At 44.6% G+C, this 15,272-nt stretch overlaps 1 long non-coding RNA gene across 2 annotated transcripts; it reads left to right on the forward strand.

Annotated features, from left to right (window-relative positions):
- Positions 1-6,160: 6,160 nt before the first annotated feature.
- LOC136941553 (uncharacterized) lies at positions 6,161-7,926 on the forward strand. Of its 2 annotated transcripts, XR_010876540.1 has the most exons (6): positions 6,161-6,210; positions 6,398-6,460; positions 6,837-6,894; positions 7,025-7,142; positions 7,264-7,365; positions 7,591-7,926. It is a non-coding gene; the product is annotated as an uncharacterized lncRNA (long non-coding RNA). The 2 variants fall into 2 exon arrangements; XR_010876539.1 differs by having other exon boundaries at positions 6,837-7,142.
- Positions 7,927-15,272: the final 7,346 nt, after the last annotated feature.

Raw genomic sequence — 15,272 nt, forward strand, 5'->3', positions numbered from 1 at the left:
GATCGGAATTGTCAGGACGTTGTGGAGGAAATCTCGGGAATTGTGAAATGTAAGTGAATATTTAGTTAAAATTCAACAAACTTCGACGTTTGCAAAGATAATTGGCAAACATTGATCCACAGAACTAATAATCATCTTACCGTATGCATTACAATTGATTTGACTCCTTAACAGTAATCTCCCACTCTAGCTCGCTAGCTAGCTACACCATGAGCAGTTTAGCTAAGCTTAGCTTAGCTGCAACGTTAGATGTGGTAAAACGCGCTTTAAAAAAAATGTTAGCCCGCTTTCTATAAAGCCATTAAGTGACGATATAATTGCTACAGACATTTAAACAATTTATTAATCTCCCGCTCTAGCGCTACAAAGATAGCGTTGTGCTATAGTTAACTATGCGCTGCTCTCAGGGCAGGACTATGCGCTGCTCTCAGGGCAGGACTGTGCGCTGCTCTCAGGGCAGGAGTGCGCCATAGGTTTGTTTCCTGTTTCTATATTTAGTCAACTGTGTGCTGCTCTCAGGGCAGGAGTGCGCCATAGGTTTGTTTCCTGTTTCTATATTTAGTCAACTGTGTGCTGCTCTCAGGGCAGGAGTGCGCCATAGGTTTGTTTCCTGTTTCTATATTTAGTCAACTGTGTGCTGCTCTCAGGGCAGGACTGTGCGCTAATCTCAGGGCAGGAGTGCGCCATAGGTTCGTTTCCTGTTTCTATATTTAGTCAACTGTGTGCTACTCTCAGGGCAGGACTGTGCGCCATAGGTTTGTTTCCTGCTTCTATATTAAAGAATGTATAATACATTACAACACATATTCTAGAACTGTAATCACCAGCTGCATATCAGGCACGGCACTAACTATGATCCCAGTTATTAATATGTGTGGCATTTTAATCACTGAATGCATCACGGGCACTGTGCACGAGTGAATATAACAACAGGATTTATGAAGGAGGCATGTCTTAAAGTTATGTATTGTGCTTATTAAAGTTATGCATTGTGCTTATTAAACTTATGAAACTTAGAAGTGTGCTCAGGCTTAAACATTGGGTCTCACACTGAGTGTGGGAAGCAGGCTGTTCTTTGTGTCTCTATCTTTTCATTTTCAGAAACAACCTTGAATCTGGGTGGAGATGGCACCCGAGCAGGTGGGACGCGGAGGCAAGAACAACTCCCTGATGCACGAGAGAACAAGCTCAACCCTCTTTTCATCTTTCTGTTTTAATTGCACTGTATATTATATGCTGGGGCAGGGAAAGATAGCCAGTTGGACTTCGTGAACCAGCCCAAACTCTGTTGCGGGTAGGGAAACGTAGACAACCCCAGAGCTCTGTACTTGTTGATTTCCAACTGCTGCATTAAAGCTGATATTATCGGACCTCTGCGACTCCAGACCACTCTTTCTAGAACACAGATTTGTGTCATAGAATACCATCATTACATATTGGAATAGACACAAAGATTTAGAATCCTTCAACTGGTGACCCCGACGCTGAAAAGAGGGAGTCCAGAGGGTTCCGGCCCGACCGACGGATCGGGGGAGAGACCCATACACCGGTGCGAGGAGACAGACGTAATCGTCAGAGGCCTCAACATAAAAAAAAGGTAAGCAGACACCTGTTAATTCAAAGTACTGCTATTCGGAACTGAGAACCAAATTTAGACGATTACTATGTTTCATCGTACCTAGTCAAACCAACAGTGGTGGGAAATCAACCGTTTTTGTGTTTTGTCTTGTCCAAGGGGAGGTTAGAGTCCTCTCCAGGGGTTAGAGTCCCTAAATTCGTTGTCCTTGTCCAAGGGGAGGTTAGAGTCCTCTCCAGGGGTTAGAGTCCCTAAACTCGTTGTCCTTGTCCAAGGGGAGGTTAGAGTCCTCTCCAGGGGTTAGAGTCCCTAAATTCGTTGTCCTTGTCCAAGGGGAGGTTAGAGTCCTCTCCAGGGGTTAGAGTCCCTAAATTCGTTGTCTTGTCCAAGGGGAGGTTAGAGTCCTCTCCAGGGGTTAGAGTCCCTAAATTCGTTGTCTTGTCCAAGGGGAGGTTAGAGTCCTCTCCAGGGGTTAGAGTCCCTAAATTCGTTGTCTTGTCCAAGGGGAGGTTAGAGTCCTCTCCAGGGGTTAGAGTCCCTAAATTCGTTGTCTTGTCCAAGGGGAGGTTAGAGTCCTCTCCAGGGGTTAGAGTCCCTAAACTCGTTGTCCTTGTCCAAGGGGAGGTTAGAGTCCTCTCCAGGGGTTAGAGTCCCTAAACTCGTTGTCTTTGTCCAGAGGGAGGTTAGAGTCCTCTCCAAGGGTTAGAATCCCTGAACACTGTCTATTTGTGTGGAGTCAGATTGAGTTTAATAAAAATAGAGAGGAGTGTGGTGTGTTTTTTCCTTTGACCAAGAAGTTAAAGAAATCCCGAGGAGAGTTGGAGAAAGGTGGGGGCTAAAAGAGTCAGTTACGTCGAGATCTTACAAAGTTGATCCCAGAGGGTATACCCCTGGTTTATAAATTGGTTCTAATACAATTGGAAGAGTTATACTAGAGCAAAATTAAGTGAATAGACGGTAAACGCTAAACAGCTGTGTTGGTCAAAGAATGGTTTGAGGAAATGTATGTGAAAAATTATGAGGAAGCAATTGGAAAGTTACATAAAGGATTGGTTTAGAGAGGATCATGGAAGGTTATGAAATAAAACAAGAACGTTTTGTGGATGTGAAGAGATGATTGGTTTAAAAACTGATGTTTTGAAGAGGAAACTACGAATATACTTTGAAGGTATATGGGATAACATTTTAAGTCAAAATAGTAAAATATAGGGTTTTTAAGAGTTTTGATAAAGGTATTAGATGTAATTTGGTTAAAAATGAGAAAGAGAAAATAAATAAATGTACTTTCATTTGGAGTTTAATTATAATTTGGTTTTAAGTTTTATTTGAGAGTTTTATCAGAGCCTGGCATACTGTTTGGGATAAACAGTTAGGCTGTGATAATGTTGTATTATGAAGAGGGTTATTATAACATTAAGTTCTGAAATAATTTGGGAAGACTCATCAAGTCTGATAAATTGTGGTTATGATGGTTTGAGCTAATTGGCTCGTTTTGAACTGCAGCAAAACGAGTTATGAAGTTCTACCTATCTGACCTTTATAGAAAATATAGTTGGGAAAAATGTTTGGTTAATAGCTACATTAAGAACATGATTTGGTTTATATTTCATTTAAGAAGCATACGGATTCTGGTTTGGCATAATGAAAATTGCTTTGATCATATCTTTGATAAAAAGAGCTGTGATTTGGTAAAATAGAGAATCTAAAACAATATTGGTCTTAAACTTAACTGTTTTAAAAGACAGAAAAGGTTTTTTGGAGTGAAAGAAATTAGACTAACAGTTGATTTTCTAAAGAAGGGAACAAAGAAACAGATTGTCATTTCTAGGCATGACTAATAGGAGTTGAATATCAAATGATGATGTATGGTCTTATTAGATGCTGTTACATGTGTTTGCTCAACAATAAGAAAACTGAAGGGTCAATACTGCCTGGTAATTATAGATACAGTATGTTTACTATGTGAATTGAAGTCTTTCCCAGTCCTATACCAGATGCATAACACCATTTGAATTGATTTATTGGAGATCATATGTAATACCACAACTTAAACTTTTCACATAGCATGATGAAGAGGCGAATCAAATGGTTAACCAATTTTATAAAAAATGCTAACTAGAAAAGAGATGTCTTCTGCTAAATTCTGTTCCAGGTGAAGCAGTAAACCAAAGAGTGGAGGAGTCAAACGAGGAGATTGGGTATTGATTAAAGTTATCAATGAAAGGAGGGATCTTATGAAATCTTTAAAATATCCTGTCTAATTCCTGGTTTTTCTATTTGTTTCGAATTTATTTTATTTTATTACAATTCTAAAAGCTTGGCTGAAGTTGTATGTATGTGGTGAAGGGGGCCTGTGAGCATGTCCAGGTCTGCCGTGGATACATGGATGTCGAATGTCCACTCTGTGGAGTGACGGTGGGTTTTCCCCTATAACATCATTAGGGTTTTCCCACTGTGTCCAGTGTGTCCTCACCACTTGGCCATAACGCTGCATAGTCTCATCATTATTGTTGATTTGTATGCCAACATTGTGTAATCAGTAATGGGATATTTTTTTATTTGTGTTTGTTGTCACACCCTAAAAGGGTGTGAAAGGAGGGATTTATTTGAACTTTAAAAATATCCACTTTAAATCCTTAAATGGGTTCTTGATTTCAATATCTGTGTTTAATCATTGGTGTTCGACTGTTCGCATCTCATTTGACTCAGTTACTGCTTGATCATGGATCATGGGAGATAAGGTGATGCTGGGACTGTAACTCTTTTCTGCTTCAGGACGAGTCAGACCGGCGGGTCTGACTACCTAACCCCTGTTCTAAGGCCCCATTCCCCTGGAGACCCTGCCCCATCTGCCCCTATGCCTCATCAGACCTATGAGTGGTCTGCCCCCCCCCTTCCCCTTGAAGACCCTGCCCCACTTGCCCCAATACATCATCCGATGTTCGGAGAAGCCTGTTGTACATTTATGGACAGGACCATTCAAGGTCATCGAGAGAACCTTGCACGCCCTAAGGGTGCTGGGGAAAGGAAGTACGTGGTACCACTGGAGCATGTGTTGTGCTGCTCCAGAATCCAGTTGTACGTTGCAGGAGTTGGTGGAGAAGGGCCAGTGAACCTTTTGCTATTGCTACGAATGTGAGAGTCCGGAAAAGAGGGTTACGACAAGGCCAAGAGTGATACTGCTTGACCACACTAGAATTGTACTGGACTAAGAAGGTTTCCGCTATTTTACTTAAGAGTGTGCTATATCAATATCAACATGACTGTTGCTGTATCCCATGTATCAGGTCCCTGTGTAACAGGATCATTGTCTCGGCTGAGGATAACCCGACGAAGGGGTTCCAAATGCCGTTGCTGGGGCTGGCTGACCAGGACGAGGAGGCAGTGGTTGGTCCGGGCTATGTTGATTGATCTCTGGTGTTTTCAGAGATCAAAAGAGGGATTAAAGAATGTATAATACATTACAACACATATTCTAGAACTGTAATCACCAGCTGCATATCAGGCACGGCACTAACTATGATCCCAGTTATTAATATGTGTGGCATTTTAATCACTGAATGCATCACGGGCACTGTGCACGAGTGAATATAACAACAGGATTTATGAAGGAGGCATGTCTTAAAGTTATGTATTGTGCTTATTAAAGTTATGCATTGTGCTTATTAAACTTATGAAACTTAGAAGTGTGCTCAGGCTTAAACATTGGGTCTCACACTGAGTGTGGGAAGCAGGCTGTTCTTTGTGTCTCTATCTTTTCATTTTCAGAAACAACCTTGAATCTGGGTGGAGATGGCACCCGAGCAGGTGGGACGCGGAGGCAAGAACAACTCCCTGATGCACGAGAGAACAAGCTCAACCCTCTTTTCATCTTTCTGTTTTAATTGCACTGTATATTATATGCTGGGGCAGGGAAAGATAGCCAGTTGGACTTCGTGAACCAGCCCAAACTCTGTTGCGGGTAGGGAAACGTAGACAACCCCAGAGCTCTGTACTTGTTGATTTCCAACTGCTGCATTAAAGCTGATATTATCGGACCTCTGCGACTCCAGACCACTCTTTCTAGAACACAGATTTGTGTCATAGAATACCATCATTACATATTGGAATAGACACAAAGATTTAGAATCCTTCAATATTTAGTCAACTGTGCGCTGCTCTCAGGGCAGGACTGTGCGCTGCTCTCAGGGCAGGACTGTACGCTGCTCTCAGGGAAGGACTGTGCGCTGCTCAGGGCAGGAGTGCGCCATAGGTTCATTTTTCGTGAGTGTTATTGTTTTGTACAAAGTAATAAGTACATGTATGCTTGTACGTTGTTTTTAATTGTATTCTTTACTTTTCCAGGTTAATGGAGAATATTTGGCTTGAAGGGATAAGGCGACAACCCAGGATTTCTTCCCAGGTCAGAAGCTAAAAACTTAGGGTAGCAAAAATAAAGTTTTGGCAGCAAAACTTTATTTTTACACAAGCTGTTCATTTTGACAAACTCTACAGATGTTGACATATCTTAATTCTTTCTCAATTCCTCATTGTGTAGGTCAATAATGATTGACCGTGACCTTAAGGAACTCAATGTCATAAGAAGAGTTTTTCCAACAGCCAAGGTTCTTCTTTGCTGATTTCATGTACTCCAGGTAGGTTTAATATATCTTTTGTACTGGAAAAAATATATATATATATTGGGCCTTTAATTATCCTTATTGAGTTACAATTAAGGAATTTATCACTAGTCACAGACATATTCATTTTAAAAATAAAATTTGATTTAAAAGGTCATGTAAACATTATAACATCATGACTAGCTTTTGAATGTTTTTGTAGGCTGTGCATAGGTGGATGGTTAGAAGAGATGGAGGGATGGTGTCACTGAAATCCTGTTTAACGGTAATATTTTTATATAATAAATCACTTTATTCTTTAGAAATTTCAGTACATGGAAATAAATCTTGAGTTGTATACTATGGATTTTAAAGGGATTGGTCAAGTTTATATTTATGTTGTTTTGGACCCCATTATGTTTCATTACATGGAAGAAAAAAACCCTCTGAACCATTATTCAAAATATCTATTAATATCTTCAAAATATCTATTGTGTTCTATTGAAGAAATAAACTCATATAGGTTTGGAGTGACATGAGGTTGAGTAAAGTATAATATAAGACACACAATGACAATTTTCAGTTTTGGGTGAACTACCCCTTTAGATGTGTGTAAAATAAAGTGGCATAACTTTACAATGTTGTGTCTTATTTCTTCACAGGAAGAAGAGTTTAACAGCATGTCAGCTAGAAAGTGCGAAGAGCTCGATACCTGTCTAGGTACTTCAAATCAAATCAAATTTATTTGTATAGCCCTTTTTACACGCAAGCAAGTCACAGAGGGCTTCACATATGCCCATAGAACTGCCCCTCAACCAACCTAAACCCTCAAGGAAGGATACATGTGAAGGTACTTCACATGTATCGACCTACCTCAAGAATCAGTGGATTTGTTTGGGAGATTTGTGGTCCAACTTTGGCAGGTCATTCTATCACCATAACAGCGAAACCAACAACAAGGCAGAAAGGTCAACTTTTAAAATTATAGCACAATACCCTCAACTTACACTTGAAAATATAGTGTAAATAACATGATATTCATGACAAATATTCATTAAGGATGTTCCAAGTTTATTAACTTTTGTACAGATTTTTCCTCACAATGAAGTATCAGTTTCTTAAGGGGAGGATGAATAGCAGGATTGATCAGCTTCTTCGCCTACTGTGTGGTGATGTCCAAAAATATTACAGGTAAATATAAGTTAATTATATTACAATTTTTTTGTGGTACCCTGATTACATATTGCATAGATATTACCTCTGGCCACTACCTGTTGCCATTATCAACTTGTTTGGATACAGGAAGCTCTGTTGTTGATTGTTGTAAAACTAATCCAATATAAAACAGTATACAAAGAGTTTTCCCCCCCTTTGTTCTATACGGTTGCTTTTCCTGTTACCTGGATGACCTTAAAGAAACTGGACGAATCAAGGGAGCAAACAGTGAAGAGACGACTAATGCCGCCCAGTCTATGGTTGCAAAAGGCCTGGACTCAAAAGTGGAGATGCATGAAAATGGAGTGTGTTTGGTTCCACCCAATACAAGCACACAATCTCACAGAGTTGACCTGGGGGTATTCGTCGTAGCTCGCTAAGCGGTTTAGCGAGCTAATTTTCAGGCTAAGATAAAAAACGCCCCTCTTTTTGGTTCGTGGAAGCAACTTTCGATAAATCACCATAGTAACATATCAATTAGCACTAACCTGCTCCAGAGCAGGCTAACGTAAGTGTAGCTGGATAAGCTTGCCACACCCCCGGAAAATAACATGGCAGCTCCCTTTTTGAGAGACCCAGTTGACCAAGGAGCTATATTTTAGTTCGATTAGCTTTCCATACCAATAGAGTTCTTCGCGATTGCCAAGATCCTTTATTTCACACGGATGAGTTCTTGTTTGAGCGATATCGATTCAGCCGACAAGGACTCATTTATTTGCAAGACCTTCTCGGGCCGTACATTGCAAATATATCACACGCCGCAGCAAGCTTTATGCTTTATTATGAGCTTATGCTGCTGTATGTGAATATGTAACGCTATGTTTTACGAAATGTCTTGTCTTATCTGTTGTGCCTGTGCTTTTTATATGTTTCACTGTGGGAGAGTGGGAAACGTCATATCGATTCCTTTTTATGCCTTGACATGTGAAGAAATTGACAATAAAGCTACTTGACACTTTAACTGTGCTTCAGACTGCATAGCCTTGAGGTTTTTTGCGTCAGGTAGGCTATAGGCTACATTTTTATACAGTATAGGCGATGCAGAAAACATTGGCAAAGCCGCAGCATGCGTTGCTGTAAGAAAAGTGTACTTGGCGCTTAACCAGCTGATGAATCAATTCATCATATTCCCTGGCCATGTCCCAGTCAATGAAATCAAAGAGTGATTTACACATAGGCCTACATGCATATACACATATATAGTACATGATATAAGCGCAGTAGCCTACATATATCCTCATAATTGTCTATGAATTCGTATCACTTAGATACTCGTTGGCCTTGTTTTTATCTAGCCTACTTATTCTGAAAGAGTTGAGATCATTATTTTCGCTAGCAAGATCTCATTCGATTATTAATTTCCATTAAGTCTATACCAGCAGGCACATTTAAAGAAATGTGATCTGATTGATTGGGGTAATGAGGCACTTAAGATGAGCCTATACATTTCCCCAAAACTTTCGCATTTAGCTTATCGGCAATTTTTTGCCAAGCTGCTTGTCTTGCTCTGGCAGCGGTGGCGGTGTTTGACTTAGCCATGATAATATGCTTATTGTCTTCTTAGAGACTCATTATAATAGTTTGCTCGGATGGCGAGAATAGCCTATCACCGCTCTCTCTTTCGTCTTTTCCGCCATCATACCGTTAGAAAATCACGGTTTTGGTGATCGACCTTTCCTGCCTTTTGAAGTAGGACGTGCACGTGCAATTTCCCTGATAAGTTTAGCCTGATTGAAATTAACCACATGATTTGGATGCGGATCAGCCGTTGACGAACCGATATTTGCTGTTCTCACTCATCTCGCTAATGTTAGCGGGCTAAAGGGACAATTGATTAACTTAGCTTCAACCCTTACGACGAACGGGGCCCTGGTTGAGACCTAAGCTTGGTGTTGTGTTGTCATTTATGGTCAGAAGACTGGTTTTCTCTCCCAATCTGCAGATTGATAAATACGTCTTAAAATCCAGAACTTAACTGAACTTAGTCAAAAGGTCACCTATTTTGGTTTCAAAAATGCGAATTTCACCGAAAGGTGAGGGATTTTTTAACCCTTTGCAGCGCTAGAGCAGGAGATTAATAAATTGTTTAAATGTCTGTAGCAATTATATTGTTGCTTAATGGCTTTATACAAAGCGGGCTAACATTTTTTTTAAAGCGCGTTTTACCACATCTAACGTTGCAGCTAAGCTAAGATGATTATTAGTTCTGTGGATCAATGTTTGCCAATTATCTTTGCAAACGTCGAAGTTTGTTGAATTTTAACTAAATATTCACTTACCTTTCACAATTCCAGAGATTTCCTCTATAAAGTCCTGACAATTCCGATCCCCAACACAAACGTCTTCTGAGCCCGCTTTCACCTTCAATCTCATTGGTTGAATCTGTAAACCAATCATTTTGCTTTCTGCCCTCAGAACATGTTTGAGTTCGTATAACTCTGATCAGCAGAAAATACAAAACAGCTGAAGCTACTTTTGGACAGATGAAGGCTACAGCTTTAGTCAAGTAGCTCTAGAGCAGGGGTGGGGAACCTTTTTACTGCCAAGGGCCATTTGGATATTTATAAAATCATTCGGGGGCCGTACAGAATTATCAACTTAAAAATGTGCCTGCTATATTTGGTCAAACATTTAATTAACTCACCCCTAACGTGATGGCTGGAACTGCTTGTCTTTGGTGAGGTTTATTTTTTATATTGCTACAATTTTTTAGACTGCTTATCGATCCGAGTGTTAATCAGGCGCGGAGCCATTCGTTGTAAACATTCGGGGCTTAGCCCAAACCAACAACGTATTCTGGGTTTGATTTGCTAGAAAGGAATTCCACACTTAATGCGAGTGCGCAGAGCGCGCGAGCGTCATTTTTTGGTACATTGGTACGCAACGCTGCGCGCCTCCACGGTCCTCTTCCATATATTAAAATAGTGCTGCTGCCAACAAATAATGCACCTAATAATATGGTTCATGCAGTGCCATGGCGGGCCGGACCAAATGATTTCGCAGGCTGCATACGGACGCGGGCCGGACGTTCCCTACCCCTGCTCTAGAGTAGCAAGCTACTTTTGGACAGTTAGACTAGAGCTACAATGAACCAAGACGTTTTGCAAGAAAAGTATCATAATGACAGTTGGCTGTCATTGCTACTTAGCGTCATTGTTGTCCTGGTTACGGACTCAGACGCGCATGATCTCTAGTTACTGTTGCTACGTCGGACAAATGTTCACGATGAGTAGATGATGGTTGTAAATATCTGGATACTGAAGGTCAGGGAAGCTTTCCGTTTCGCTTGTTACGGTGCTAAAAATAACTCCAGGATCATTATATGGATAAAATACACTTCCACTTAATGTTCTTTGCATTTGATCGGCTGTCTAACTGTAGCTAATGTTGCAGGTGTTGATTCCGGACAAACTGGTGGAGGACGAGGAGGACGAGGAGGAGGGAGAGGATGAGGGGGAGGAATAGGAGTAGGGGGAGGAGGTTTCAGGCTTTTAAAATGCATTTAAATAAAGTGTTTCCCAGCTAACACAGTTACGTTGCCCTTATGTTGCCCAACGTCATTCGATGACCAAACATACGTTGCGTACGTGGCTAGTGAAAGACGCCATGAGGTAACGGCAACGTCACAAAATCACACTGCCAGTCCGTAACTGCAACGTTAACTAAGTAACCTATATTTCTCAATTCTACTGCTTATATTGGGACGGTTCATATGCAGACCTCATTTGCCCAAAATGCTACTTGTTCTTGTATAATAGGCTACATGGTAGCCAACTTTAGGAGGACTATGTTTGTGTGATGTGTAGCCGGACTCAAGCTAATCATAAACAAGGCAGCATTTCCATGTAACATTGTCATTTTATTTCAAACAAAGTGCCAAACAGTGAATTAAAATCTTCAGCCAGTCCCCGCTACAGGTCCTATCTGTTGGCCCTGACAATGGAGCACAAAATAAGTTAGTGTTCTATCAACATAATTGCATGTGTAAAAAGGGGCTATACAAGTCATAAAAAATCACATCTAAAATAATATACATCATGAAAAAAATATGTGATTCTAGATTTTTGTCACATAGCCATGTGAAAGGTTGGATATGGAAACTGCAATCATGATTCATTCACCTGGCTTGTTTTGAATGGGCTGCCGGGGTGTGTTTGAGTGTCTATTCTATGAGGAGCTCCACAGCTTTCTCTCCCAGTCCCGTCTTCCACTTCAACACAGCGTCTGGAATTAGAAGTCATGAACTTATTGTCAGCACCAATGTGAACGTTGAACGCTGAGTGTAAGCCATAGTTCATGGCATCTCCAAACACTTACCACTCTCTTTCGCAACTCCAGCACCTTAAGGCGCTCCTCAAGGTCTTGGAGTTCAGCCTGTGTTTGGGCCAACAGTAGGTCCATCACTGGCACCTCTTACGTGTGTCTGCCCTGTAGTCGCCTGAATAGGACAGCCTCTCGCTGGTGTATATATTATATATATATATATATTTACATTTAGCAGACGCTCTTATCCAGAGCGACTTACAGTAAGTACAGGGACATTCCCCCGAGGCAAGTAGGGTGAAGTGCCTTGCCCAAGGACACAACGTCATTTGGCACGGCCGGGAATCGAACTGGCAACCTTCAGATTACTAGCCCGACTCCCTCACCGCTCAGCCACCTGACTCCAATGTCTCCATCTTCCGGAGCATAAACTGTAATGTGTCTGTCATCAAAGACAAGTAAAACAAGTTTACAAGAGTTAGCATGATTGGCATACACTGTGGTTATTCTAGATTAGCTGTAACATTGATGTAAATAACAAATGTTACCTTGAATGGTTGTATACAAAGCATTAGAATGACAACATTTGTTGTCCATCCATCCATCCATCTTCTGCTTATCCGGGGGTCGGGTCGCGGGGGCAGCAACCTAAGTAGGGAGGCCCAGACTTCCCTCTCCCCGGCCACTTCCACCAGCTCTTACTGGGGGACCCCGAGGTGTTCCCAGGCCAGCCGAGAGACATAGTCCCTCCAGCGTGTCCTGGGTCTTCCCCGGGGCCTCTTCCCAGTGGGACGTGCCCAGAACACCTCACCAGGGAGGCGTCCAGGAGGCATCCTTATCAGATGCCCGAGCCACCTCAACTGGCCCCTCTCGACGCGGAGGAGCAGCGGTTCTACTCTGAGCCCCTCCCGGATGACCGAGCTTCTCACCCTATCTCTAAGGGAGAGCCCGGACACCCTGCGGAGAAAACTCATTTCGGCCGCTTGTATTCGCGATCTCGTTCTTTCGGTCACTACCCACAGTTCGTGACCATAGGTGAGGGTAGGAACGTAGATCGACTGGTATATAGAGAGCTTCGCCTTTTGACTCAGCACCTTCTTCACCACGATGGACCGATGCAGAGCCCGCATCACTGCGGACGCCACACCGATCCGCCTGTCGATCTCACGCTCCATCCTTCCCTCACTCGTGAACAAGACCCCGAGATACTTGAACTCCTCCGCTTGGGACAAGATATCCTCCCCGACCCGGAGATTGCACTCCACCCTTTTCCGGTCGATAACCATGGCCTCAGATTTGGAGTTGCTGATTCCCATCCTAGCCGCTTCGCATTCGGTTGCGAACCGCTCCAGTGAGAGCTGAAGGTCACGGCCCGATGAAGCCAACAGGACCACATCATCTGCAAAAAGCAGCGACCCGATCCTGAGGTCACCGAACCGGACCCCCTCAACGCCCTGGCTGCACCTAGAAATTCTGTCCATATAAGTTATGAACAGAATCGGTGACAAAGGGCAGCCCTGGCGGAGTCCAACCCTCACCGGGAATAAGTTTGACTTACTACCGGCAATGCGGACCAAACTCTGGCATCGGTCGTACAGGGACCGAACAGCCCCGATCAGGGAGTCCAGTCCCCGTTCTCCCGGAGCACCCCCCACATGAGCCCCCGAGGGACACGGTCGAACGCCTTTTCCAAATCCACAAAACATGTGTAGACTGGTTGGGCGAACTCCCATGCACCCTCCAGAACCCTGCAGAGGGTATAGAGCTGGTCCACAGTTCCACGGCCAGGACGAAAACCACATTGCTCCTCCTGAATCCGAGGTTCGACAATCCGACGGACCCTCCTCTCCAGAACCCCTGAATAGACTTTCCCAGGGAGGCTGAGGAGTGTGATCCCCCTAAAGTTGGAGCACACCCTCCGGTCCCCCTTTTTAAAGAGGGGAACCACCACCCCGGTCTGCCAGTCCAGAGGCACTGTCCCCGATGTCCACGCGATGTTGCAGAGTCGTGTCAACCAAGACAGCCCTACAACATCCAGAGCCTTAAGGAACTCCGGGCGGACCTCATCCACCCCAGGGGCCCTGCCACCGCGGAGCTTTTCAACCACCTCGGCGACCTCAGCCCCAGAGATAGAAGGGCCCCCCCCAATGTCCCCAGACTCTGCCTCCACGTCGGAACGCGTGTTGGTGGGATTAAGGAGGTCTTCAAAGTATTCCTTCCACCGATCCAGGACGTCCCCCATCGAGGTCAGCAGCGCACCATCCCCATCATATACAGCGTTGACAGTGCAATGCTTCCCCCTCCTGAGTCGCCAGATGGTGGTCCAGAACCTTATCGAAGCCGTTCGGAAGTCATTCTCCATGGCCTTGCCGAACTCCTCCCACGCCCGGGTTTTTGCCTCTGCGACCGCCAAAGCCGCATTCCGCTTGGCCTGCCGGTACACATCAGCTGCCTCTGGAGTCCTACCAGCCAACAAAGTCCGATAGGCCTCCTTCTTCAGCTTGACGGCTTCCCTCACCTTCGGTGTCCACCACCGGGTCCGAGGGTTACCGCCGCAACATGCACCGACCGCCTTGCGTCCGCAGCTCCGGTCAGCCGCCTCAACAATGGAGGCCCGGAACATGGCCCATTTGGACTCATTGTCCCCGGCCTCCCCCGAGACATAATCGAAGCTCTCCCGGAGGTGGGAGTTGAAGCTCCTTCTGACAGGGGATTCTGCCAGCCGTTCCCAGCAGACCCTCACATTACGTTTGGGCCTGCCAGGCCTGACCGGCGTCTTCCCCCACCATCGTAGCCAACTCACCACCAGGTGGTGATCAGTTGACAGCTCCGCCCCTCTCCTCACCCGAGTGTCCAAGACATTCGGCCTCAGATCCGACGACACGACTACAAAGTCTATCATCGAACTGAGACCTCGGGTGTCCTGGTGCCAAGTGCACATATGGACACCCTTATGCTTGAACATGGTGTTCGTTATGGACAAGCTGTGTCTAGCACAGAAGTCCAACAACAAAACACCGCTCTGGTTCAGATCGAGGGGGCCGTTCCTCCCAATCACGCCCCTCCAGGTCTCACTGTCATTGACCACATGAGCATTGAAGTCCCCCAGGAGGACGAGGGCATCTCTGGGAGGGGCGCTTTCCAGCACCCCTCCCAGAGACTCCAAAAAGGGTGGGTACTCTGCGCTGCCGTTTGGTGCATAAGCACAAACAACAGTGAGGACCCGTCCCCCCACCCGAAGGCGGAGGGAGGCTATCCTCTCGTCCACCGGGGTGAACCCCAACGTACAGGCGCCGATCCGAGGGGAAACAAGTATTCCCCAGCTCGACGCCTCTCACCGAGGGCAACTCCAGAGTGGAAGAGAGTCCAGCCCCTCTCAAGGAGACTGGTTCCGGAGCTGATGCTGTGCGTTGAGGCGAGGCCGACTATATCTATCCGGAACTTCTCTACCTCGCGCACCAGCTCCGGCTCCTTTCCCGCCAGCGAGGTGACGTTCCACGTCCCTAGAGCTAGCTTCTGCAGCTGAGGATCGGACCGACAAGGCCCCCGCCCTCGGCTGCCGCCCGTCTCACACTGCACCCGACCCCCATGACCCCTCCTGCGGATGGTGAGCCCACTGG

This window comes from Osmerus mordax, chromosome 4 (assembly GCF_038355195.1).
Source record: "Osmerus mordax isolate fOsmMor3 chromosome 4, fOsmMor3.pri, whole genome shotgun sequence".
Lineage (NCBI taxonomy): Eukaryota > Metazoa > Chordata > Actinopteri > Osmeriformes > Osmeridae > Osmerus > Osmerus mordax.